This window comes from Pseudorca crassidens, chromosome 15 (assembly GCF_039906515.1).
Source record: "Pseudorca crassidens isolate mPseCra1 chromosome 15, mPseCra1.hap1, whole genome shotgun sequence".
In the NCBI taxonomy this organism is placed as follows: domain Eukaryota; kingdom Metazoa; phylum Chordata; class Mammalia; order Artiodactyla; family Delphinidae; genus Pseudorca; species Pseudorca crassidens.
Window position 1 is genome coordinate 49,561,051 of NC_090310.1, and position 26,791 is coordinate 49,587,841.

General features: G+C 39.2%; 2 long non-coding RNA genes across 2 annotated transcripts in view; one reads left to right on the plus strand and one right to left on the minus strand.

Annotated features, from left to right (window-relative positions):
* LOC137207522 (uncharacterized) overlaps nt 1-26,791 on the plus strand; it is a 180,737-nt gene that overhangs the window by 112,480 nt on the left and 41,466 nt on the right. The window contains exons 4-5 of the long non-coding RNA XR_010935136.1: nt 22,129-22,359; nt 22,689-22,727. This is a non-coding gene — a long non-coding RNA (uncharacterized lncRNA). The remainder of the gene's footprint in view (nt 1-22,128; nt 22,360-22,688; nt 22,728-26,791) is intronic.
* LOC137207523 (uncharacterized) lies at nt 13,016-26,523 on the minus strand. Its single transcript, XR_010935138.1, has 3 exons — nt 26,236-26,523; nt 19,725-19,815; nt 13,016-16,756 (listed from the first exon to the last, which is right to left on the minus strand). It is a non-coding gene; the product is annotated as an uncharacterized lncRNA (long non-coding RNA).

Consider the following 26,791-nt stretch of genomic DNA (forward strand, 5'->3'; position numbering starts at 1 on the left):
ATGTTGGGTACATAAATATTATATTTACAAAATTATATCCTTTTTTTGGATTGACCCCTTTAGGAGTGTGTATTTTATTCCAAGTGTGATGGGAAGCTGATGGCAGGTTGTATTTTCCAAAGTTGGCAGCAAACATATCACCTAACTCATGTGCTCTTCCAGAATGTGAACTTATCATGCCCCCATCAAGAGGTGGAGTCAAATTTCCCATCCCTTGATTCTGGACTGGCTTTGACTACTTCAATGAATAGAGTATGGAGGAAGTGACACAGTATGATTTCTATGGCTGAGTAATAAAAGGCCATACCCACTCTGCCTTGCTGTGGGAGTGCTTGTGCAAGCATCCCTGAGGCCACTGTACTAAGGAAGCCAAGCTACATGGAGTGAGCATGAGCAATTGCCTTGGTCAGCAATCCTAGTCTTGATGCCATACATTCAAGTGAGTGAATGAGTCTTCTGATAATTCCAGCCACCAGACATTGAATCACCCCAGCCTTTGAGTTTTTCCAGTTCAAGACATTATGAAACAGATAGTCTACCCCCTCTGTGTCCTGTCTGAATTTCTGATGCACAGAAAATTTGAGCATACTAAAATGGTTGCTTTAAGCCACTAGGTTTGGGGATAATTTGTTATGTAGCAGTAGCAACTGGAACAGGGCTGTTGGGGTCTTTTGGCTTGGAAAGTGATATGATTGTATTTGTATTTTAAGAAGACCACTCTGACTATGGAGATCAGACTATAGCAAAGCAAAAGTGGAAATGGGGAGTCAAGGGAGGAGGCTGCTGTTTTTGCACAGGAGAGAGATGATGGTAGTGTGCGTAGTATGACATTGGCATGAGAGAGAAGACATGGAGCTGGAGCCATCAAGACTTGCAGGTTAAAAAAAAAAAAAAAAGACTTGCAGATGGATCAGTCAAGGGGCACAAGAGAAAGAGAGGATTCAAGATGAGTAGGGGTTCTGGACTGAGAAACTGGGTGATAGTAGAGATGAGGAGAATGGAGGGAGGAACAGATTTTGAACATATTTAAGGTTATGGTAAATTTGAGGCATTCCAGTGAAGATGGCAGTGTTGAGAGATACTTGTATGTGCCTGCAGTTTAGGGTAGAAGTGGAACTTGAAAAATAAAATTGAAATATTCAAACATAAATGATACTTAAAGCCATATGCTTAGATGGCATAATTTAAGGAATAACTATAGTTAGAAAAAAAGATGTCCTTAGACTGAGCCCTCAGATGCTTCAACATGAAGGGGAGGAGTAGACATCATGGAAATAACAAAGTAGGAGGAAAACCAGGCAATTGCAATATCCCAGAAACCATGTGAAGAAAATGATTTACAGAGCACTGATTCATGGGGTGATGCAAGTACTGCTCATGGATCCAGCGAGTTTAGGAATGAGAATTGACCATTGTATTTGGCAACCTGCAAGTCATGGGTGATGTTGACAAGGCTTATCTAGTGAATTGGCAGAGATCAGTGTCTGAACAAGAGAGAGGAAATAGAGATAAGAAGGATAGGTCACCTTCTGAGGTGATTTACTGTAAAATGGCAAAGAGAAATGGTAGTATAGTTGAAGAGAGATATGGAGTTAAAGAAGATGTCATTGATATTGAGAGATGACGTAGCATGTTACAGAATGTTTGTATGCTGCTAAGAATGATTTAATAGAAAGGGAGAAGATTGATGATGCAGGAAAGAGATAGTTACTTGGAAGAACTAAATCCTTGCGTGGGCAAGTGGTGATTCAGTTCAGCATCCATGTGGAGCACAGAGAAGGAAACATCTTCCAGTAGGGGAGGCAGAGCACACAGGATCTGAGCAGAAAGGTTGGTAAATTGGATGTTAGAGAAGATGGGAGTTCTCTTTGATTATTTTTATTTTCTCAGTGAAATAGGAAGGTTGGGTCTAGGTGCTGGGGATGGGAGAACTGAGATGTAAGATAGTTATCTCAAAAAAAATAATAGAGCAAATTGACCAGGGAATTGTAGAATTTCTGGGAATTGCTTAGGTAGCACTTGAGGTCAGTGGTCATGAATATAAGGTGAAATTATTCATCAGGGTGTGGAATTTTTCTTCAGCCATGTACAACTATTTGAGAGTGGGTTCCATGAATTTAAAGAGGAGTTGGAGTTTTGTTTGGTGATTTCAATAGAGAGATGATGGAATTGAGATGATGTGGGTTGAATTATTGTTCCAGTTTTCACTTCCTCCAGTAAATAGGATTATACATCTATACCCCTCCAGTAAATAGGATTATACATCTATACCCCTTGCCATGTGACTTGCAGTGCCTGCCATTAACCATTGTTACATGGGCCCAGCCATGTAACTTGCTTTGGCCAATAGAGTACAAGCAGTTCTCATATAAGCAGTGACTTGAAACATGCTTGTATGATTTGGCTGGTTCTGTTCAGTTCTTGCCATCACCATGAGGAATACCTGCTCCAGGCAACTGCATGTCCCAGAATGAGGTCATGCGGACTAGATCTGAAGCAAGCTTGCAGCTTCATACAGAGCTGCCCCAGATGCCCTGCAGATGCACAATTCAGAAATACATCCCTCTTTTTATCAGCCATAGAGATTTTGGATCATTTGTAGCATTATTTCAGCAGAATTCTGATTAATTCATGAGAGAATGATCCTGCATATGATAATATGAGGGTGTCATCATAATGATGAATTGAATCTAATCCAAAGGAGGAGGAAAGCGAAGCTATAAAGGAGGAAATGGACAGTGACAAGGTGGCTGAGTCAATGAGTCAGAAGTCACATTACAGAGGGAGTCAGGCTACTAGAAGGTGTGAGCTAGAAAGATGGGGGGAGTGGTGAGAGACTGGGATACTTGAACTTGAGATTTGGAGGGGGCAAAGTTACTGGTAGTGTCAAGGAAATGACAGGGTCCAGAGATGGCCATGGTAATGTGTGGCTAAAGTAGGAGACTTTAGCAGACAAGGGGAACTGCCTCTTCTTTCCACCTTGACTCTCGCTTCTGCTAACTTTCAGAATTTACATTTTTTTTCCTATACCCTGGTCAAAGAAAATGCCCTCAGGACAGGATATGAAGATCAGGTATTATTATTGTTGTTGTTGTTAGTCTATTATTAATAGAATTAATAATAAATTGTCAATTACTTATTAACGTATATTGACCATTTACTGTGCATCAGGCATTGTGCTTATTGCTTTACTTAAACTACCTCATTTAAGCCTCACAACAACTCTGAGGTGGGAAATTCGTCTTGCTCTCATTTTACAACTGAGGAAATTGAGACTTTGGAGACTTCAGTCACTTCTCCAGGGCCACTTACAGGGCATGGGTTGAATGAGAATTCAGGTCTGGATTCCAGGCTCTGAGTCCTGAGTGATTCATTTATCCAGCCTGTGGCGGGCTGCTCAGGAGTGGTCTGTGGGCGATTCTAAACAAGTTGGGGGCATTAGTAGCCCTGGAGGGGCTATACAACAGATGCCTAAAACAATATATTGTTCTCATGAATTAAGAGTTACGCAGGGATCTCCTTAAGTCCTCAAGTCAGGCATATAATTAAAACTCAATGGGGAGTTAAGAGACAAAATTGAGACTCACAGGCCTATGCAGTGAAGATTGTTGTTAGTACTTCCCTGAGAATGAGATTAAGTATAGAAAGGTGGAGAGGGGCTGCCAAGATGGTGGAGTAGAAAGACTCCCAGTTAAAATTAAAATGTCCCAATGCCCAAGTCGCACTCTGGACTGATCAAATTTGGCTTACTGAGGCTGTGGCCAAACATCAGTATTTCCAAACTCACCAGAGGATCTCACTGGGCCATCAAAGTTGACAATCGCTGGTTTAAGAGAAGCAGGTCCTAATATTTGCTGGTTCTACCTAAGGTGTCATTGCATTTCTGTGATGTGGGATTTGGGATGCAGGAAGTAGCAGGTGCTATAGGAACACTGATGTCAGAAGACCTGGAATGCCAACAATGACCCCTTTCCTCTTTCCACACTGTTTGCGAGAGCAAAGCTGTCATGTAAATGGCTATTTATTCCATTTGATCTTGCCGCTCTCTTCTCACTTGTTTTTGCTGTTTTCCTCCAGTTTCTACATCTAGCTTTCACTTGATTTGCATCCAGTTCTGCCTCTGAGGAAATGAGCTTATTTGGCTGCTTAGTAGATAAGGCAATTACTCCTGAGAATTCCATTTGAAAACAGAATGAAATCTTCATGATTTTCACTGTCCCGCGATGCATTCATCCTAATGGATGTGACTAGGTCACTTGGGCTGATTTGGAGAAGCATTCTTGGCTTTGTGTTCTGAGTCCTTCTAAACCATCTTGCAGTTACTGACTCTCTTCAGGCAGTGCTGGCTGTTGGGAGTTGACACGGAGTCTTGAGTAAAAAAGGGAACAAAAGCCAGCCTCTGACATTAGTATTCTCAGGCGTTTGTCCAAGGGAAGCTGGAAGAGAGAACCTGTATTTATAACCTGTGAGAAGGGTATCGTAAGCTTGGGTGGTAGGAAAACACTTAAATATCAGGGAATCTGTTTCTTTGCTGCACTGGTCTTTATTTAACCCTTTATGGGCCTCGGGTAGATTGACTGCAAAAACTTGCTGAAATGATTCACCCCTCCCTGGAGCCGCATCACCTGCAAGACTAGGTAGCTCCTCCCATGCAGAAATGGAGTCAATTTCCCCACCCCTTGAATCTAGATGAGCCGTGTGACCTGCTGTGACCAATAGAATCCAGAGGATGTGATGTTGTGTCAGTTCTGAACTGTCTCTCAGGAGGCCTTACACTCTTCTGCTCTCCTGTCTTAGAACTCCAAGCTGCCTGCTGGAGCAAGAAACCACAGGGCAGAAAGTCCAGTTGTCCCAGCTCCAGCCCTTCTGGAGCATCCAGCCTGTCTCCCCTAAACATGTGAGAGGGCCTAGCTATGAGAGCAGAGTACCTCCTTGACCCGGTATGAATGTGTGGATCCGGCCAAGACCAGAAACGCCGCCCAGTTGGCCCATAGACTCATAAGCAGTCATTCTTATTATTCTAAGTCATGGAGTTAGGGGTTGTTTGTTACACAGCAATAGTTATTTGATAATGGCCTCAATGATTTTATCTTTGAAGAAAGGATTGGTGGGCTGATTTTTACAATAATACAATACAGTAATAAAAATATAATACAATATTAATAATAATAATACAATAATAATAGTACAATAATACATAAATACAATAATCACCTGTAGATGTCAGTCTAGTGACTCTGGATCCACTGAAGCAGGCTGGCTGGGCCCCAAATTCCACGCTCCTGTAAACTTCACAAGTGGCTCTGAAGCACAGCTAGAACGAAAGAAGTCTTGGAAGGTTTCTTTCTCTGGCACTAAAAGTGTATGATTCTCCCATAGCAGGCCCCATTTTAGGGTTGTAATTCACCATAAGAAGCAAATGCCCAGATAAAGTCAGAATCCCATGAGGCCATCCCAAGAATGAAAGGGCCCAGACTCTATAGTGAAACTCTGAGAAGACAGTAACCCCTGGACCTTGAACATGTTTACCAGCCTCTTCTCTTCTCTGTCTTGACCAGACATTATTTTCTTGCAGGAAACAGAAACTCACTGAATAAGTCATGGAATTTCTTACATGGTTTAAGGAATTCTCTCAGAATATATGACAGAAAATACAGCCAAGCTTTTCCAGGCTTGGACTTGGAAATGAGAGCATCAGGAGCCAATGATGTCTTGTTTGCTCTTACACACTTTCTCTTTTACCTTTTCTGTCTCCCCACAAGAGCTCCCTGATCCCCCTGTGTACGTCTTTCATTCTCCTTCCCTCCTTCTCACAGACTGCCTTTCTCTAATTGCTCAGTAGCCTACATACTCTCCCTAAAGAGAGGAGATTCAGTCTTGGAATTTACCTGGCCTTCTGGTTGCAGACAACTTAATGTCATTGTGTCCTAATTACAAACTGCCAGGAGGAGGACTATGGTCCAGTTCGAATCCAAGGTACAAACCTGGTCAAACCCCCATGAAAGGGAGAGTTCTAAAGGGCTTCCCTTTTTGGGTCTGAGAATAGGTTCACAAAAAATAAAGTGTGGAATTGGGAGGGAAATATTCCTCAATGTAATAAGTTACTTTTATAGGATAATTTATTATATTTACATTGGTTCATCAGGTCAAAACATATAAAAATGAGGGTGTGGAGAAAAGGGAGCCCTCTTGCACTGTTGGTGGGAATGTAAATTGATACAGCCACTATGGAGAACAGCATGGAGGTTCCTTAAAAAACTAAAAATAGAACTACCATGTGACCTAGCAATCCCACTACTGAGCATATACCTATAGAAAACCATAATTCAAAAAGACACATGGACCCCATTGTTCACTTCAGCACTATTTACAATAGCCAGGACATGGAAACAACCTAAATGTCCATCAACAGACAAATGGATAAATTTGTGGTACATATATATGATGGAATATTACTCAGACATAAAAAGGAACAAAATTGAGTCATTTGTAGAGACGTGGATGGACCTATAGTCTGTCATACAGAGTGAAGTTAAGTCAAAAGAGAAAAATAAATATCATATATTAATGCATATATGTGGAATCTGAAAAAATTGGTATAAACAATTTTATTTACAAAGCAGAAATAGAGCCACAGATGTAGAGAACAAATGTATGGATACCAAGGGGGAAAGAAGGGGTAGGATGAATTGGGAGATTGGGATTGACATATATACACTATTGATACTATATATAAAATAGATAACTAATGAGAACCTACTGTATAGCACAGGGAACTCTGCTCAATGCTCTGTGGTGACCTAAATGGGAAGGAAATCCAAAAAAGAGGGGTATATATATATATATGTATAACTGGTTCATTTTACTGTACAGTAGAAACTAACACAACGTTGTAAAGCAACTACACTCCAATAAAATTTTTTTAAAAATGCATTGACCAAATTTCTGAAATACTTAAAATTTGTTTATACCAAATCACTATTACTTACTATCGTATGCATATATATATATATATATATATATATTTTTTTTTTTTTGCGATATGCGGGCCTCTCACTGTTGTGGCCTCTCCCGTTGCGGAGCACAGGCTCCGGACACTCAAGTTCAGCGGCCATGGCTCACGAGCCTAGCCGCTCCGTGGCATGTGGGATCTTCCTGGACCGGGACATGAACCCGTGTCCCCTGCATCGGCAGGTGGACTCTCAACCACTGCGCCACCAGGGAAGCCCGTATGCATATATTTTTGCAGTTTTCATTATAATTCAGGTTTTTGTCAAAGAGGGAAATACTATTTACCTTGAATGTGTAGGTAGTGCCCCTCAGTTGTCATAATACAAATGTAACACTTGCTTTACACCTTTTCGGCACAGACTTGAATTTATTCTTTCTCCCTACAGAGAATGTAGAGAATCATTTTTAAATGACCAAAAAATAAATAGAAACCTTCAAGAATAATTTTACCAGCATTCTGGTTAATCTGTCTCATGGTTCTATTCCCAGGGGTAAGGCATATGTGCTCAAATTAAAGAGAGGATTTGCCTGATAAATTTGGAAGGCAGACAAATGATTGATGTTTTGCTATATTTACCAGTAATGCATTTTTAAAAGAATCTAAATACACAATACCATCACACACAGTCTTTACTTAATTTCAAGATATAATAAATTGTATACTCAAAATTAAGTAAAACATAATTTACTTTTCTTTTACAGTTTAGCAAATGTTTTAGGAAGCCACATCGAATTTACAGACATGACCTCTGACATCATGGAGTTTTATGGTTTAGTGAGGGGTGGACATTAATCAATTAATGATACAGATCATTGTTAGTTACAAAAAGTGGTAAGGACAGTGACGGAAACTTGTAAGTAGCTTTGAGAATGTAAAATTAGGACACTTTGTTATAGGGTTAGGGGGGTGACAGGGTTGAGGAAGTGATGTTTGAATGGCAATCTGATGGATGCATAGACTTGAACTAGGCAAAGACTAGTTGAGGTAGAGGGATCCTTGTGGTGTAGAGAAGTGCAGCATTGGAGAAAGCAATGGAAGGTCAGTGTGGCTGGAGCCCAGAGTGTACAGGGAAGCTAAGTAAGATTGAAGAGAGAGTCAGCTTCCACATTCATGTGAGACAGGGCCTTACATGACATATTCGGGATTTCTGCCTTTATGCTGAGGACAGCAGGAAACCATTGAGTGGACTTAAGCAAATGAGTGGCTAGAAAAGATTTTCTTATTAGAAAGATTATTCCAACTGCTGTGTTGAGAATGGCCTAAGGAACAATGGACGAGAAAGATGTGGATGGAACAGTTAGGAGGCTGTAAGCAAGAGGTCATGGTGGCCTGAAGTGGTGGTAGTGTTACGGTAGGGAAAATTGTACCGGTGTGAAAAGTATTTCCAAGGAGGGATCAACAGATCCTGTTGATGGACTGAATGAGGAGTTGTGGTAGATTGATTGCAGACACAACCCTGATTCTTCACTCTGCCTGCATCCCCTTTGCCATTTAACTTTGAAGCATCCTCTGCCTCTGTCTCTGGACTTGGCCATGTGCCTGGCTTTAGCCAGTAGAATGAAGCAGAAGTGCGACTGCAATGGCTCCAAGTCTACAACTCAAGAGGCCTTGGTCTTCCTTGTGACTCTGTCATCTTCATGAGGACACGCCCGAGGTGGCCTGCTGGAACATGAAGGACACACGGAGCAGACTCCAACTGCCCAGTCAGCCCCACTGAGTCTGGTCTAGACCAACGGAGAGCCAGCGGGTGCACAGCCCAGTGAGCGAGCCCAGCCAGAAGACATGGAGCCCACAGCAGATTCTCTGCTGACCCCTGATAGATGAGCAATAAATGCTACCATATTACGACACTGAGGTTTTGTGATTTTTTTGTTACAAGCATTATTAGATAACTGATACAGGAGCAAGGGAGAAAAATATTTAGAACGCCGTCATTCATACACACCACTATTGTAGTTCAACATGTTATATTATCATAATGCAGCACTCAGAGAGAACAGGAAATAGGATGGATAAATTTTGATGGGAGGAAATTATGACCCTGAAAAGTTCCTAACACATAGTAAATAATTAATCAACATTTTTCAAAAGTTGAGTCTATAAAAGTCTTGGTCCTTAGTAGTGAATAATACTAAAAAAGAAGATTCCAAAGGCATAGTTTAGATTTTTCACTTATTTTTCATACTTTGTCATATGCTTGTTGTCAAAAATTTTTTTTTGTATGTTCAGTTAACCATTATTCTAAAAAAAAGGTAGAAAATCATATAGCATGGCAATGCATAAGAAAAGAAGAACTAAATTAAGCTGGCAAACTCCTGTGTTTTAGAGCATTTCCTGTTTCCTTGCAATTTTTTGTTGGTTTTGTCCCTATTTTTACACTGGCTCACCGGAGAGTCACACAGAGGAAGACACAGTTTATGGCCGGCACAAAACAGTTCCCAGCAGCGACACTGTTAGTTCAAAGTTGCATTTCTTCAAAGAAGATGTGAAAGGAGAAATTGAACAAAAAGTCCATTCCTGGGGCTTGACTGTGAAAGGGAAGCAGGTATGGACCAGGCCACTTAAATGCAGCCCTGACATCTGTTTATCGATATGTGTAGAGTTCCCACACTTTATCGTGGCCACTAGGGTGAAGGTTTATAGTAAGTTTTTTCTCTCAGATGAGAGAGGAATTCAGATATTTAGAGGAATACAATTGCCTCCTTTTCTTTTCAATTTGAACTGTGATTTTTTTTTTTTTTTGAACTGTGATTTCTTGATATTATTTTTGGATGTCCTCAAGTGGTTTTGAAATGTTAGTGTATATAGGAATTATTAGGGAGGTTGTTAACCATAGATCCCTGGAGATTCTGATGCCATAGGTCTGGGGTAGGGTCCAAGAACCTGCATCCCCAGCAGGCTCCCATGTGCTGCTGATGCTACTGGTCCAGGTACCATACTTTTGAGTGGCAAGACCTCAGAGACTGAGGTAGCCCTATTCACAACTCCGAAGAGAGAAATATAAAAACATTCTCTTAGGCAAATTATTTCTATCTTTTTTTTAAACCTTGCCCTACAAGTGGTCTTCAATACTGGTCCTGCTTTCTAATTACTGCCCAAAAAGCATGAGAGCAGATCAACATACTAAGTTGGAAAAAAGGCTTATTTCTTCCTAATAACCTATTAGCAATAATTGAAATTTGTAAAAAGCTACTACTGCTTTTCCTTCCTTTTGTGAGTCTCATGCCTTCCAGTATTTCACAAGGTCCATCAAGCCAAGGAACCAAAAAATTGTGAGTCTTAAATGAGAGCATGTGAAGAGTTTTGTTCTATCCCTTACCTGCAGTGGCTGCTTGAAGGAAGGCAGTTTAAAGCTGAGACATAAAAGAAAACCCATGGGTGGGAAGAGTCAAAGCTTCCTCCTCAGTGAGGCTGCATTTTCCATTTGATGGTCATCAGCACATGTAGAAGACAGAGCAGGGTTGTGCCCACTTTGCTGCAGGTTTTGCCTGTTGAGCATTATTGGAGCTATTCAGGTTTTTTCCAGCTTCTCTCATGTCACTGACATAGCCTGAGTGTGTGACAAGGAGTGAAGGTACGTAGGAAAAGTGTTTCTGGCTTCTGCTCTTTCTTCTTAATTCTTCCTAATTTTTGTTCATTTTATAGAATGAGTGCCTTGCATAAAATACAGAAAAGCATAAGAATAAAAGAATTTGTGGGTCCATTTCCCAAAGAAGATCCCTGTTAATATTTTAATTCATTTCCTTCCTGTATTTTTAGGTCTGTACAAACACACGAATGTTTTTACAAACCTGCATATACAGGTTTGAATCACTTTTTCTTTAATAATATCATGGGTATTTTTTTTTTTTTTTTCTGTACGCGGGCCTCTCACTGTTGTGGCCTCTCCCGTTGCGGAGCACAGACTCTGGATGCGCAGGCTCAGCAGCCATGGCTCACGGGCCCAGCCGCTCCACGGCACGTGGGATCTTCCCGGACCGGGACATGAACCCGTGTCTCCTGTATCGGCTTGCAGACTGTCAACCACTGCGCCACCAGGGAAGCCCCATCATGGGCATTTAAACAAGATTTTTAATGCTGTAGCATTTTCATCTTTACCATTTATGATAATTTATCGAACTTACTCCCTGTTGCTGGTTCAGATGTTAAACTCAACATTTCTCCCTCTCTATCTCTCTGTCTCCATCTCTCTCTCATACATTTCTGAGCTTCTGGGAGAATAAGAAGTAAGGTCAGAAGCAAAAGAAAAGCTCAAATCTGGAGAATATTAAAGTACTAGAAACAATGTTTGTCCTGGGGATATTTGCACATCCCTAATGGCCTGGAGCCTGAGTTTAAATTGGCCACACACAGGGGGACAGGAGACAAAGCCTGGGACCCCAACAAGTAAGAAACAGAGCTAAACCCTAGGAAAGGTGGGGTACACCCATATAGGAGAACTTGAGGGTATCTGCTGAATTCAGCCTTTGCTCTGAGTACCAAAGGATGAAAACAAAACAATAATGATAGTGCCAAGCTTGTGGAGGGCGTCTCCTTCTAGGTACCTGTAATATCCTATTTCTTGATTTGGGTGCTGACTGTACAGATATGCTTAGTTTGTGAAAGTTTATTGAGTCCTTCACTTAGATATGTGCACATTTCTGTGTATATATATTATACTTTAACAAAAAGTGAAAAAAAATCATAATGCCTCTATGACTTTCCCCCAGACTCATAAGGTGAGCATGTGTTTTAATTTGTGCTGGAGTGGTAGGGTTCCTTATCCCTGGCAGAATAAAATGCAAATTTGCTTTGGAGAAAAGTAAATTAAACTCAGAATGTTCACAGATAAAGTTCCAAGGATTAATAAGAGGAAATGAGCCACCATGGGAGAGAGTCAGCAGAAACAACACATGGAATCACACCTATAGTGACAGTCATTATTGGAATTACAAGACAGTGAATATGAAATAATTATGATGCACATAGTCAAGAAAATAAAGGAGTATTGAAAATGTGACTAAGAAATAGGAAATATCAATATTGTACTTACCAGCAAAAGAACTGAGTAATAATTCTAGAGTTGTAAAATGAATTTTAAATTAGAAAATCAACAGCTTTAAAAAATAATATGGGGCTTCCCTGGTGGCACAGTAGTTGAGAATCTGCCTGCCAGTGCAAGGGACATGGGTTCAAGCCCTGGTCTGGGAAGATCCCACATGCCGCGGAGCAACTGGGCCCGTGAGCCACAATTACTGAGCCTGCGCGTCTGGAGCCTGTGCTCCACAACAAGAGAGACCACGATAGTGAGAGGCCCGCGCATCACGATGAAGAGTGGCCCCCGCTTGCCACAACTAGAGAAAGCCCTTGCACAGAAACGAAGACCCAACACAGCCATAAATAAATAAATTTAAATCATATGGGCTTCTAAGAAGACCTCTGCTTAAAAAAAAATAATATGCAATTTAAAAATGTGTACTAGGCAAGAAAAAGTAGAAACAAACATGAAATTAATTTTAATAACATTTTATTTAACCCAGTAAATTCAAAGTAATATCATTTCAACACACAATCAGTATAAGATTATTAATGAGATAATTTACATTTTTTCATACAAGTCTTTGAAATCCAGAGTGTATTTTACACTAAAAGTACATATCAATTTGGAGTAGCTACTTTTATACATTCTCTGTACACACACACACACACACACACACACAAACACACACACACATACTCACTGGAACTTATGTTTTTCTACTATATGTAGATGGGCATTGGTCCAAGATAGAATATATGAAACAAAACCCTTGATTTAGATAGCTATTAATGTTTTTTTAATTAAAGTTTTAAAAATATATTTTTAAAGTTTACTTTCCATTCACAGTTATTGCAAAATATTGGCTCTATTCCCCATGCTGTACAATACATCCCTGAGCCTATCTTATATCCAGTAGTTTTTATCTCCCACTCCCCCACCCTTATATTGCCCCCCTCCCCCCTCCCCACTGGTAACCACTAGTTCGTTCTATATATCTGTGGTTCTACTTCTTTTTTGATATATTCACTAGTTTGTTGTATTTTTTAGATTCCACATATAAGTGATATCATACAGTATTTGTCTTTCTCTGTATGACTTATTTCACTTAGCATGATGCCTTCCAAGTCCATCCATGCTGCTGCAAATGGCAAAATTTCATTCTTTTTTATGGCTGAGGAGTATTCCATTGGTATATATATGGAATATGAATTCCATATATATTGGAATATTGGTGTGTGTGTATATATATATATATATATATATACACACACACACATACATGCACCACATCTTCTTTATCCATTCATCTGTTGATAGACACTTAAGTTGCTTCCATATCTTAGCAATTGTAAATAATGCTGCTATGAACATTAGGGTGCATGTCTCAGTTCAAATTAGTGGTTTTGGGTTTTTTTCAGATAAATACCCAGGAGTGGAATTGCTCTCCACTACTAGTAGATCTATTTTTATTTTTATTTTTATTTATTTTTTTACTAGTAGATCTATTTTTAGTTTTGTGAGAAACCTCCATACTGTTCTCCATAGTGGCTGCACCAATTTACATTCCCACCAACAGTGCAGGAGGGCTCCCTTTTCTCCACATCCCCACCAACACTTGTTACTTGTCCTCTTTTTGATGATGGCCATTCTGACAGGTATGAGGTGGTATCTCATTGTGGTTTTGATTTGCATTTCGGTAACAGTTAGTGATATTGAGCATCTTTTCATGTGCTTGTTGGCCATCTGCATTTCCTCTTTGGAAAACTGTCTATTCAGTTCTTCTACCCGTTTTAAAATGGAGTTATTTGGTATCATTTGCAAATATTTTCTCCCATTCAGTAGGTTGTCTTTTTGTTTTGTTGATGGTTTCCTTTGCTGTGCAACAGCTTTTAGTGTTAATTTAATTCAACAGATGTGTGTAATTTATTGAACCATTTCCCTACCGAGAGATATTTAGTTTTCTTTTTCCTGTTTCAAATAAAGCTGCAAGGAGCATCCTTTATACAAAAACTATGTGGACTTGTGTATTTCCAAGGCACTGAGTTTCAGATATGGATTTGCTGTGCAATGGATGATTTTAACAGCAGATTAGACACAACTGAAGAGCTACTTAGTGATCTGGAAAAGAGATCTGAAGAAATTACCCAGAATGCAGTAGAGAGACACAAGAGAATGAAAATATGATAAAGCACTTAAGATGCATATATGTCTAAGCAGAGACAAAATAAAGAAGGGGTGTAGGAGTGTTCTTAGAGATGATGCCTAAGATGTCTCCAGAATACATCAAAGATACCAGTCCTCAGATTAAAAGGTCACAATGAATCCCAAGAAAAATAAAAGGAACTCATCGCGATACATGATAGTGAACTCAAGGTGCACCAAAGACAGAGGCTCTCACAATCAGTTATTTTAAAAAGCAGAAAAATAGCACATACAAAGGAATAACTATTAGAGTAACAGCTGACTTCTAGCAGCAACAATGGAAGGCAGGAGTCAGGGAGTAAGATGTGTAAAGTGCTGAGAGAAAATACCTGTCAATCTGTAAATGCATACCTTGAGAAAGAGCAAGGGGGAAATAAAACAGTTCCAGACAAAAACTGAGAGCTTTTACAAGCAGTAGACCCTTACAAAGGGAGAACATCAGGAATTTATTCAGTTAGAAAGAAAATGATTCTAGAAGGTATGTATGAATGAAATGAAACAAATCGAAACTAAAATAATGAATATGTTGTTAAATCTAAACAAATATTGATTAAATGTAACGATAATAGTATCTAATTTGGGAGGTTAAAAAATCAAGATAGACCTGAATTCTGGACAACAACCAAATGTTATTTGACAGGAGTGACTGGAGCTGATTCTTTTAAAGTTCATCTATTTTTTAGGAGAAGAGTTAAGATTTATTAACTTTAAACGTCTTAAGCTAATAATGCATGTTAAAATTTCCATAGGAATCTCTTAAAAAATAACAATTGAATGTAGAACTTTCAAGTAGATGTTAAAAAAAATAAAGTGGGGAAATTAAACCCCAGTTGAAGTGGCATAGAGAAAGGGTAAACCAACACATAAACAAAATATAGAACAAGTGGGTAGAAAATAAGCTGAGAAAAATAAAAATAAATATATCCACACTCATAATCCATAAAGTAAAGAACTAAACTCCCCACTAAAATTCAATGATTTTTTTTTCTGTCTGGATAAAAACAAATAAGTGAATGCTTTTTAAAAGACAGAGGGCACAGAAAAGTTGAAAATTAGAAACATAGAACAAATGCCTGTCATATACTAATTAAAAGAAAGTTTTAGGGGTATAATAATACAAAACAAAATCAAGTTATAGCAAAGAGAATTATAGGAGGGAAAGAGGATCATTTACATAGCAACAAAAGTGTTTATTCATCAGAAAAATATTTTATAAACTTGTATGAATCTTGCAAAATAGGCCTCAAATAAATAAACCAAAAATGTGTAAAACTACATAGAGGAAGCTAAAAAATCCACCAGCATATCAGAAGATTTCAACATACCTCTCTAAGTGATTGATAAGTTAGTCAAACAAAAATAAGGCTATAGAAGTTCTCAACAATATAATTAACAAGTTTGACATAATAGATAACATTTAAAATACTGTTCCTGTCAATGCATAGGATTGACATAGGCCAGAAAGAAAGTCTTAGGCTAGGCCAGAGAGAAAGTCTTAACTTTCAGAGATTTATAATCGTAGTACCACATACTCTAACTTCAACATAATTAACTTAAAAATTAATAACAAAGTGATACCAGAAAGAAAAGGATGTGGAATGATAGGTAGGGGTTAATTTGTCCAATATGGGCCCCCCTGAAGACTGGCCTTCCAGAAGAAGAACTGCATCCTTCAAAGCTCCATGGAAACTGGCTATAGTTCAGCACTTAAGATGTCAACTGAAGGCTTGGACCACAGCCCTTGGATGGATCCTGACAGGAAAACGGCAGCTGCTATACACTTAGCTATCAACACAGAGCTGACAGGAGAGAGCTGGGCCATGACTCTGCCACATCTTATTTTTTACTGTGTTGGAGCCTCTGATCATATAAAAAGAGATACTCATGCTTCCTCAATAGTGATTCTTGAAAACCTTCAGACCAAGATGTGGGATTTCCTATCCCAGAGTCTGACTTCTGGCCACGTCAGTTTGTTGTGTGCTGCCTCAGAGAGTGATCGGGACAAGAGGAGACCCACTCACTTATACTCATGCCATCTCTGTGAGTTTTCCCCAGTAGAAACTCCTTCAGCAGGTTTGATGTATGCAATGCTAGTTCAGTTGCCCTTGTTTGTACTTCATGGAACAAAGAGACTGTCAGACATCAATGGAGGGAGTGGAAATTGGCAAAGCCTCTTTGGAAAATAAGCTGGCATTTGTAATCCAGTTGTACATGCACAACACCAGTGCCCAGGAAACTCCACTCCAAAGAAACTTGCACACAGGTACACTGGAATGGTCCTTGCTCTGCCATTTTCTAAGCCAGTGAGGTGGCACCATGTAAAAAGATACCATTCTCTGCTTGGAGAAGAGCAACACTTAGAGACAAATGAGAATCTGGGACGGGCCCTTCTATTGCTCCTCACATTGTCTCCCAGAGAACCAACTTTAGGGCATGAAATTCACAAAATGTCAACTTCTTATATCATCTGTGTAAATAACCAGGCAACGTTTTCCACTTTGACATTATGGTTTCCAACATTTCTGAGAAATGGAAATAAAAAATTAAGAATGTACCACTGCAGTCCTTTAACTTTCTAGAATATATAGAAAGTGTAGCCTTTTGACACCATAGCAACAAATGACTTGATGATCAACATGAATTTTCAATTGTCCATCGTTTACTCTGCTGTTGTGGCTACTCAACCAGTATTTGGGGTTTGAGAATTTAAGCTTCGCATCTTTTTAAAAAAATTCTAATTTCTTTTTTTTTCCAAAATTGTCCTGCGAGGCTATTGCTTAGCATAATGGAGCTGGCGTAGGCATAATACTCCTGACTGTTCTTAGGGTCCCTTTAAAAATTCTTCAGGAAGATAACTTGCAAGCACCAACATCCTAACAAAGACATCTACAGACACACATATTTACCTAGATATCAGAATTAGAAAAATCAATAAATTTTTATGCCTCCATTTCATAGGTAAATTAGAATTTTATTTTGTTAAAGTGGATGTCTTTTAAATTTATGTTCGTTTACTTGGCATAACATCGTCATAAAACGTATCCTACTCTTGATCTGGAACTCATTTTTCCTTTACAGTGTTTCCCTTTGAGCTACGTACCATATGGAGAAATAGAAAAACACAACTTTCCTGATTATTTACATTCTTTTGGATTAGAATCCCTTTGGCGATAGCATAAAAACCACACAAGACTTTTGGCCCCAAAAGTCAGCAGAACATGCTCACTTATATGTGAGATATTCCTCATTTGGGACACATTCATCTCTACCTTCTTTTAAATCTTATCATACCTGTTATTGTTGGTAGCATCATGACTGTTCACCAGCATCTCCTCTTCCAGGTGCACAGGACAGTTACACTACCCTCTCCTTAGAAGTTGGCATAGCCACGTGGCTTGCTTTAGCCAAAGAAATGGGAGTGAAGTCATAATTTCTGGATAGTGGCATTTAATGGTTAGGATAACGAGCCTGGAATGCCGAGTTAACACCTGTAGGTTTAGGAATCACTGCACTTGAGAGTCGCCTGTGCCCAATGAATGCACTTTTGGAAAGCAAGAGATGAGCTTTTGTTGTGCTAAGTTGCTGCAGATTTTGTTGCTGCAGCCTAATTTAGCCTGCCCTGACTAATGTAATGTATCAAATAGTGTACTTAAGGGAGAAATGCCTCGACTAATAAAGATATATTTTAATGGCCCATTTCATCAACAAATATTTTGTTATCAAAATTAAAATGAAAAGCCCTCCATTGACAGTGCATCTATTATTCTTCCAGTAATTAAGTCTCGAAATCTTGGAATTATCTGTGATTCTTCAATTATGATATTCACATTTAATGATTTGCTAAGTGTTATTGATGTCATAAATGGAGATTGGTAGAGGCTATGGTTCTAATTCCTGTTCTTTAAGTTGCTAACAAATGTTTTGGAGCAAGAGACTTAATATCTATGTGTCTCTGTTTCTGTATTTTTAAAATGAAAGTTGGTCTACAATATTTTAAGATTAATCTTCAGCTCCAATATTTTATGACATTTTAAGATGTTTCTCAAATAAGATTTTTGTTTTGTTCTGTTGTGCACTTATTTTGTCACAACCTTCTATCAGCTCATGTTCGGGGCTCTTGCCCATTCTGCATCCAGCACGTGGGTTTCTTATATCTCACCTTTAAGTACTCAAACATCTTTAATTCCTTTCTACCGTATAGACCAGTTGCTAGATGCTGTGCCCTGTAGAGCTGAGTGTTTTAAAACCCATAAGCTTTTTCAACTTTCAGACAGGTTTGGAAACTACAGCTCAGGGGCAGAAATAATAAATGTCTGCCATTGCTTCCCTAGCACATGTCTGTGGCTGACATCTGTAATCAAATACAGTACTTCCCCTTCTTGAGTGTGGGTACAACTTCAAAGTCACTGTCAACATCAACCTTTAGGAAGTTACTATTTGTTAATCAGAGATTTAGACTTTTGTTGAAATGTTTTTACTGTGTAATGCGTAAAAGTCCACCTTTAGCAGTGCTCCAAGTCCTCCATGATCTTCTCAACCAACTCACCGCCCACCATCTATTTCACTTTTTTTTTTTTTTTTTTCTTCTTTTTTTAGCGGTACGCGGGCCTCTCACTGTTGCGGCCTCTCCCGCTGCGGAGCACAGGCTCCGGACGCGCAGGCTCAGCGGCCATGGCTCACGGGCCCAGCCGCCCCGCGGCACGCGGGATCCTCCCGGACCGGAGCACGAACCCGTGTCCGCCGCATCGGCAGGCGGACCCCCAACCACTGCACCACCAGGGAAGCCCCAATTTCACTTTTCATAGGAGAGTTTGTTATGGCTTTATATCCTCACTTGTGTTACTTCCTCCATCTAGAATGACTTCTATGAAAAAAGTCACACCCATTCCTCCAGCAAAAACTCAAACTTCTATTACACCCACTGCCTTCTCCAACCCCATAGGCTCTCCTCTAAAAAAATGTTTCTCTTCTAAAAATGTTTACTGGTGTTTCCCACTTTCTGAGTGTCACCCCACCCCCATGACTCTAATTATATCTCTGGAATTTACCGGCAGGGTATATACATACTGGCACATAGTTACTATCAATTTTGGTAGCATTTAAAAATGAACGAATATTTTATTAATCACAGCTGCATCCATTGGTTGGAAATATGGCAGAATTCACATCCAGGAAGCATTTATTCAGGCTGCTGACGTTATTTGGTGCACATAGGAATTACACCTTGAAAGAAGTCTATGACACTCCACTAGTCCATGACCACAGTGGGAAACACTTCATTAAGGAGTTCATGATGCTCTCCTCTCTTAGTGGGTTATATTTTTTTAGGGGAGGAATCATATCTAACATTTGTCCATAGCATGGCACCTTTCCCAGGCTCCCAGCATCATCCCCAGCTACCATATAAGGATAAGCAGACATAGAAGAAAAAATTATGTTTCCCTAAAATGCTGCTGCTAACACACTGTTTAAAGATATTGAGATACGTACCAAGTATGAAATAAACAGGAAGGAAGGCACGGCAAGAACATTTGTTCTGTCTCAGTGTTTCTCAAAATATGGCCCGTGGACTGGTGCCAGTCTGTGATGAAAGAAGTGCCAAAGTTGAGAGTAAGCATTTAGAAGATTCTAACCAATTTTCCTGTTATTCTTTTTTTCTGGTAATATTCATTGCAATGTAATTTCCTTGACTGTTGAATCTCATAATGGAATTCTGGGCTTATAGTTTGTATGCCTTTGCTTACTTTTTATTTCATTTTCTATTAATCATTTTTAAAATTTTACAGATGCATATACCTTTGACAGATTGGAAATTAAAAACAAAATAAACTAGCCCTTCCCTACAGATCATTTCAGAATTATTACCCTATCTATCTATCTCTATCTGTTCTGATTTTCTCTAGATCATTTTCCTATGTGAGAAGGGACTTCAGCTAGCATTAAAATGCCTATTTTGATTATTTTATGGTAACAGGAAAAATGTTATATCTTACAGATTTCTCTTAGAGATAATATCAGTTACGCAGTGGTTGTTCAGCTTTTAAGTTTGAGACCTGAAATCAGCTCACCCTCCCTCCTCAGGGTGTGTCGTTATATTTAGAAAAACGAAGAAAACTGAATAGGTGGTGAATAGAAAACAAATTGTCCAACTGAACTTTTGAATTTCCTGCATTTGGCTAGCTCTAGCTTTAAATCATAAATATTATTAAACATGGATTCCTGTCCCAGAAGAATGAATAATAACGGTTATATCCTAGGAACAGATGACATATTGTGCTCAGAAATACGTTTCCATCCACAAATGCTGGCATTTAGAGGTTACCAGCTGTATTTGGGGTATAGGAGGTATAAAGCACATTACAGGAATATAATTTTAGAGTTGCTGAGGTCATGTGGGGATTTGGTTCGCCTCCATTTTCATTTAAATCATATTCACAAGTAATGCCATTGTGGATGAAGTTATCTCATTAAAGTGTCAGATATTTTAGACTCCATTTCCATGTGCCTTATTATATGAAGACCTGCAACTTGAAATTCTCTCCAGATTAATCTGAGAGGAAAATACAGGCTCTCATTCTGAATACATCCCAGAAGGGATTAAGTGACCTGATTTCAAGAAAAAAATGGAACAGGCTATGCAGTGAGTAATTTGCCTCCCAGCAAAATAAAAGTGACAAACAACAATTTTATTCATAATAGAAGTTTCCCCCAAAGCATACTTTTCTGCTAACTCTGGCATATTCTATTTGCAAAATGTTTTTAATGTATCTCATGTCATGTGCCTCTGTTTGTGAGTTCAGGTTTTCCTCTTGCAGGAGCATGAAATCCAACATCTATTTTAAAGTAAAATTAAAGATTTGCAGAAGGCATAAGAAACATATCACAGCAAACACATAATTTCCTTGGAAAGTAGGCACTCTGAGTCTCTCGCCCTCCAGGAGAAACATCATAGTTATCTAGTGAGTATTATCGGTACATTTGTATTTAATATGCAATCTACTTGTTTTATTGAACATGCTCCGATTTTGTCATGAAATGAAAACAAATAATTGTGGCAGCTTTCCTACTGAAGTAAAATTCACAATATACAGAATGATTTATTAGGGAACCTACTAATTGAAAAATAAATATATTTTTATACATGTATATAGACAGCCTAGTGCTATCTCCTCTTCATAGCTCTCTCATCTGGGACTCAAATTAAATTTATTAATGCAAAATTTTGGGGCGCCTTAGTGATGGTTTTGTTTCAGTATAATAAGTCAAATGGAATATTAGTTAGTCCAGATTTAATGGGTTTAAAAATAAATCATTTTAATCTTTTGACCCAGAAAGTGATTCCTCTTTTTTAAGACTTTATCTCAGTTTAAGAAATTTTATATCATTACTTTTAAGTCAGAGCTTTAAAGATTATCACCATTTTTTTTTACTCAATAGCATCTTTCAAAAAAAAAAAAGAAATATGTAAAAATGAGGAAGAACAGACCAAAATAGAACATCCAGCTCATACTTTAGTCTGAAATATTATTTCTGAAAATACTGATAAATTGACTCATCCTTTTGGTCCTGATATCAGGAATGGGTTAAAAACATCTGACAGGCTCACTAAATGTGGATTGGCCATTATGTGAAGTTTTCAAGTGCTTTCTGAATTTTTTTTCTAATTACACTCTTAAATGTTTGAAAAGTGGTCATGATCAAAGACTGAATTTAAGCTGTGCCTAGTGCCTTGCCAGTCAGCACCTTTGATATATGTCAAGATTGAGCAGAGATTTCTAGTATGGGATCTGATGTAACAGAGGAATGAGATGCCAAACCATAAGATAGAAAAGCTGAGAGACTGGGGAAAGAAACCCAAACTTATCAGCATTTTCCTTACTCTGTCTTGTCACAGGCAGTGAAATGCTTTGAAAGTGATCTCAAGGAGAAGACAAATTCTGAGTGTAACAGTGAGATTTCAATGACATGGAGAAGCTGGAGAGATGGCTGAAATCCATGGATTGTGAAATCTCCCTCAGTCAACTTTCCTCAGACCTGGTGTAAGAGGAATTCACTGCTGGGTCTTGAAGGCATTGTCACATCTGGCTGTGCCTGGAGAAATATCTGTGCTTCTATGCTGCACATCGTGAGTAAATATGGAATTAAAGATTTTACATTTAAACTTTAAAAAAGAATAGAGCAGCTATGTATACATGTGAAACCATAAGAAAAGTGTTTTATTCTTATTGTTGCTTACTTCAAATTATGACTTCTTTTCTTGGACTTTCAACAATCCTGCCCTCCCGACTCCCAGAGTAATCCATATATCATGGTAGAAAGTGTGGTCATGTCCTAAAACAAAACAAACTCACTCAAATTACCTTGTTTTGTTGTCTTTTGGGATAATTGTTCAAATGGAAGAGTTTTTTTAAATGAAACATATTTCTCTTTTCTTTTTCCGCTTTTCCTTGTCAGTTCTTGGGGAGCTATTCCATCTAAGCACTAGTTTAAATGGTGAGTAATTTCACTTTTTAGAACTTCTAAACCAAACATTATTTTGGTCCCATCTTCCCTGAGTAAATTTCATGAGGATATACCCCAAAGGCTTTAACTTGATGAGAAAAGAGTTGAAGAACTAGGACAGTGCATTGGGGGTCACCTGTCTCTAAGGTTGACGTTAACAGCAAGGAGAAAGGTGAGAAAGTGTGTACTTCCCTCTTTAGGATGAGACCCACTTAGGTACCAATGCACAGTGGAGACTTCTTATTTATTGGAACTAAGAATTAAATCTGGGCAGGGGCTTTCCTGGTGGCGCAGTGGTTAAGAATCTTCCTGCCAGTGCAGGGAACACGGGTTTGAGCCCTGGTCCAGGAAGATCCCACATGCTGCGGAGCAACTAAGCCCGTACGCTACGACTACTGAGCCTGTGCTCTAGAGCCCATGAGCCACAACTACTGAGCCTGCATGCCACAACTACTGAAGCCTGCGCACCTAGAGTCCGTGCTCCACAGCAAGAGAAGCCACCACAGTGAGTAGCCCCCACTCGCTGCAACTAGAGAAAGCCCACGCACAGCAACGAAGACCCAACTCAGCCAAAAATAAATAAATTAATTAAATTTTTTAAAAAAGTCTGGGCAGATTTCCAAAATAGGCAACATTTTCTTTGTCTTCAACATGGTCCCCTTTCAGATGTGTGGCTCCTCCTCCCATTTCCCTCTGGAATTCGGCATTCCTCTCCACCTCTCCTCCTTTCCTCACGCAAATCCCTAAACATAAATCCTGAAAATCTGCTTATAAATCTCTTCCACTCTCATACTCTAGAGAAGATAGAAATACTTGTTCAGAAGTATTTCCTGTAAGAGTATTAATGGTTTAACAGGCATCAAAGTGAAGAGTAAGGGAGAAACAGTGGAGTTCTGGCATCCACCAGTGGTGGGAGGGGTCTTGGCTGGGTTGAGGTCAAGGGGATTTCATGGTCCCCTCAGTGAGTCAGGTCCATTTCTGAGTGAGACTTTGTCTGGTAGATATCATTACTAGCACTGGTGAAAAGAAATAACCTGCTCTGCTCTGCTTCAGCAAATCGTGTGTATTATCCACGAGTGTTCCCATCATTTAACTAGCTCTTTTGACTGAGCACAGAGGGCAAAGAAGAGAAAGTAGAAATTAGAAGTTTTCAGAGTTCCTACTCTGTGCAAAGCCTCTTACATATAAGCTCCCTTAAGCCTAATTAACCCTTTATAAAATAAGTTTGCTTCAAAAAATAACAGCAACCATTATTTATTTTCATTTTATTTTATTTTCTTTGTATTCAAGTATAGTTGATTTACAATACTGTGTTAGTTTAAGGTGTACCACAAAGTGATTCAGTTATATATATGTATGTATGTATATATACATACATATATATATTATTTTTTCAGTTATTTTTTCCATTATAGGATATAGTTTCCTGTGCTATACAGTAAATCTTTGTTGCTTACCTATTTTATGTATAGTAGTTTGTATCTGTTAATCCCATACTCCTCATTTATGTCTCCCCTCTTCCCTTTCCCCTTTGGTAACCATTAAGTTTGTTTTCTATGTCTGTGAGTCTGTTTCTATTTTGTATATAGATTCATTTGTATTATTTTTTCGATTCCACATACAAATGATATTGTATAATATATTTCTCTTTCTCTGTCTGACTTACTTCACTTAGTATGATATTCTCTAGGTCCATCTATGTTGTGCAAACAGCAATATTTCATTCTTTTTATGTCTGAGTAATATTCTGTTGTCTGTATACATATATGTATATGCGCACACACACACACACGCACACCACATCTCCTTAAGCCAATTGTCTGTTAATGGATACTTGAGTTGTTTGCATCTCTTGGCTACTATAAATAGTGCTGCTGTGAATGCTGGGCTGTGTGTATCTTTTTGAATTGGAGTTTTCATCTTTTCTAGATATATACCAGGATTGGGATTGCTGGGTCTAGCAACCATTATTTATTGATCTCATGTATAACAGTTTCCAGTTTATTATCTTATTTAATTCTCATATTAACTCTGTTAAATTGGTATCATTACCAATTACCCCTGTTTCCTAGATTGGGAAACTCAAGGTTAAAAGCAATTATCCTGTTGACCTGTAACTATAGAGCTGGGGTTATGGGCCCATTTACATTTTTCATAGGATTAAACAATAGCCAATGGTTACATAAGTTGGAAATGGTTAAGCTGAGAAGTGAACTAAGGTTTGAATCGACCCAAAGCCAATGTCAGTGCTATTGTGGTTATGAGTGTGTGTGTGTGTGTGTGTGTGTGTGTGGTTGAGATAGATATGTCTTTTTTGCAATCTTTTCTGACTTTCTAAATTCTTAGCCCTTTTCGTGAACTAATAAATGATTAATTTAAAAATAGAGAAATGTAAGGACAAAAGAAAGGGAAAAAGGAAAACATGGGGGCAAATATTTCTCCAATCAAAACCAAAAGACCATTAGGATATAAGAGGAATAAAGCATAAGCAACTTAGATAAAGAATGATCAATAACACCTATCTGTGGAATGCTGCTAAAGTGCTAGTCATTGCCTTAAATTTGATAGATGTTCACACTTAAGCCTCCAACAATTCTCTGAAGTAAACCTTATTATTTCCACTTAAAAAATAAAACAATATGATACAAAGATGGTAAGTAATTTACCTGAGGTCAAACTTCTAGTAAGATGCAGGATGTACATACTAGGAGATGCTCCTTTCTAAGGCTATTTGATACCATCTCTTCCAACCTTTCCTCCTAGGCTCAGATATCAATCCTCTCTTCTAAGGAAAGAAGGCAGTGCCCAGAAAGAGTTCTGCTAGCCTGGACTCTGGCTAGTTTAGATAATATCATTTTCCTTTTGGCCAAGGTGAGAGAGGTGGAGATGCCCTGACTTTGCTTTGAAAGTTGAGAGCTCAGAGATTCTAGCCTGCCAAAGGAACAGAAGGGAGAGCTCCAAGTTCACTGCCTTGCCAGTCCAGACCTTTCAAGGCAGAGCTAATCAGGTCATCTTAATGTTATTAGCTGATGGGAAAGATAAGAAAATATAGATTGAAAATGTTTAGGATAAAAATTATCATAACAGGGACTTCCCTGGTGGTGCAGTGGTTAAGAATCTGCCTGCCAATGCAGGAAACACAGGTTCAAGCCCTGGTCTGGGAAGATCCCACATGCTGCAGAGCAACTAAGCCCTTGCGCCACAACTACTGATCCTGAACTCTAGAGCCCGTGAGCCACAGCTACTGAGCCCTTGTGCCACAACTACTGAAGCCTGCGCTCCTAGAGCCCGTACTCCACAACATGAGAAGCCACCACAATGAGAAGCACGTGCACTGCAACAAAGAGTAACCCCTGCTCACCACAACTAGAGAAAGCCCGCGTGCAGCAATGAAGACCCAACACAGCCAAAAATAAAAAAAATAATTAATTTTAAAAAATTTTCATAACACAGATAACTGAGGAGATCAAGCTGGCGAGTAGAAAGATGCTGAGCTCACCTTGCCCCATGAACACGTCCAAAATACATGTACATGTGGAGAAATCCTCACTGAAAACAAACTGGAGACTGGCAGGAAGACTCTTCTACAACCAAGGCTGTAAAGAAAGCTACACACAAAGTAAGATAGGAAGGGAAAAGAAGCGATCAGTTTGGGACCCACACCCCTAGGAGGGGACACAGAAGAGCAGAGGGATATCACGAGCTCAGAGATCTTCCTCCCTGGGGAGTGAGGAGCTTGAGCCACATATTGGGCACCCCAGTCCTGGCCTCTAACATTGGAAAAATGAGTCCCTTAGCTGGTTTGAAAGCCAGTGGGACTTACCAGAGGACTGTAAGAAACAGAGACTCCGCTTGTGAAGAGCTCACACACATGCCTGTTTACTCCAGGGAACAAGGCAGAGGAAACAGATTGAGAACAGCCCAGGGCTCTGGCCAGTTTCCTGAAATTGTCCAGCACATGCCCCAGCCCACACCAGGTGCTGGCTCAGGCCTCTCTTGCTCCAGCGCTGCTTCCCACTGGGGTGAAGGTAATGTTGCCCAGAAGAAGAATGCAC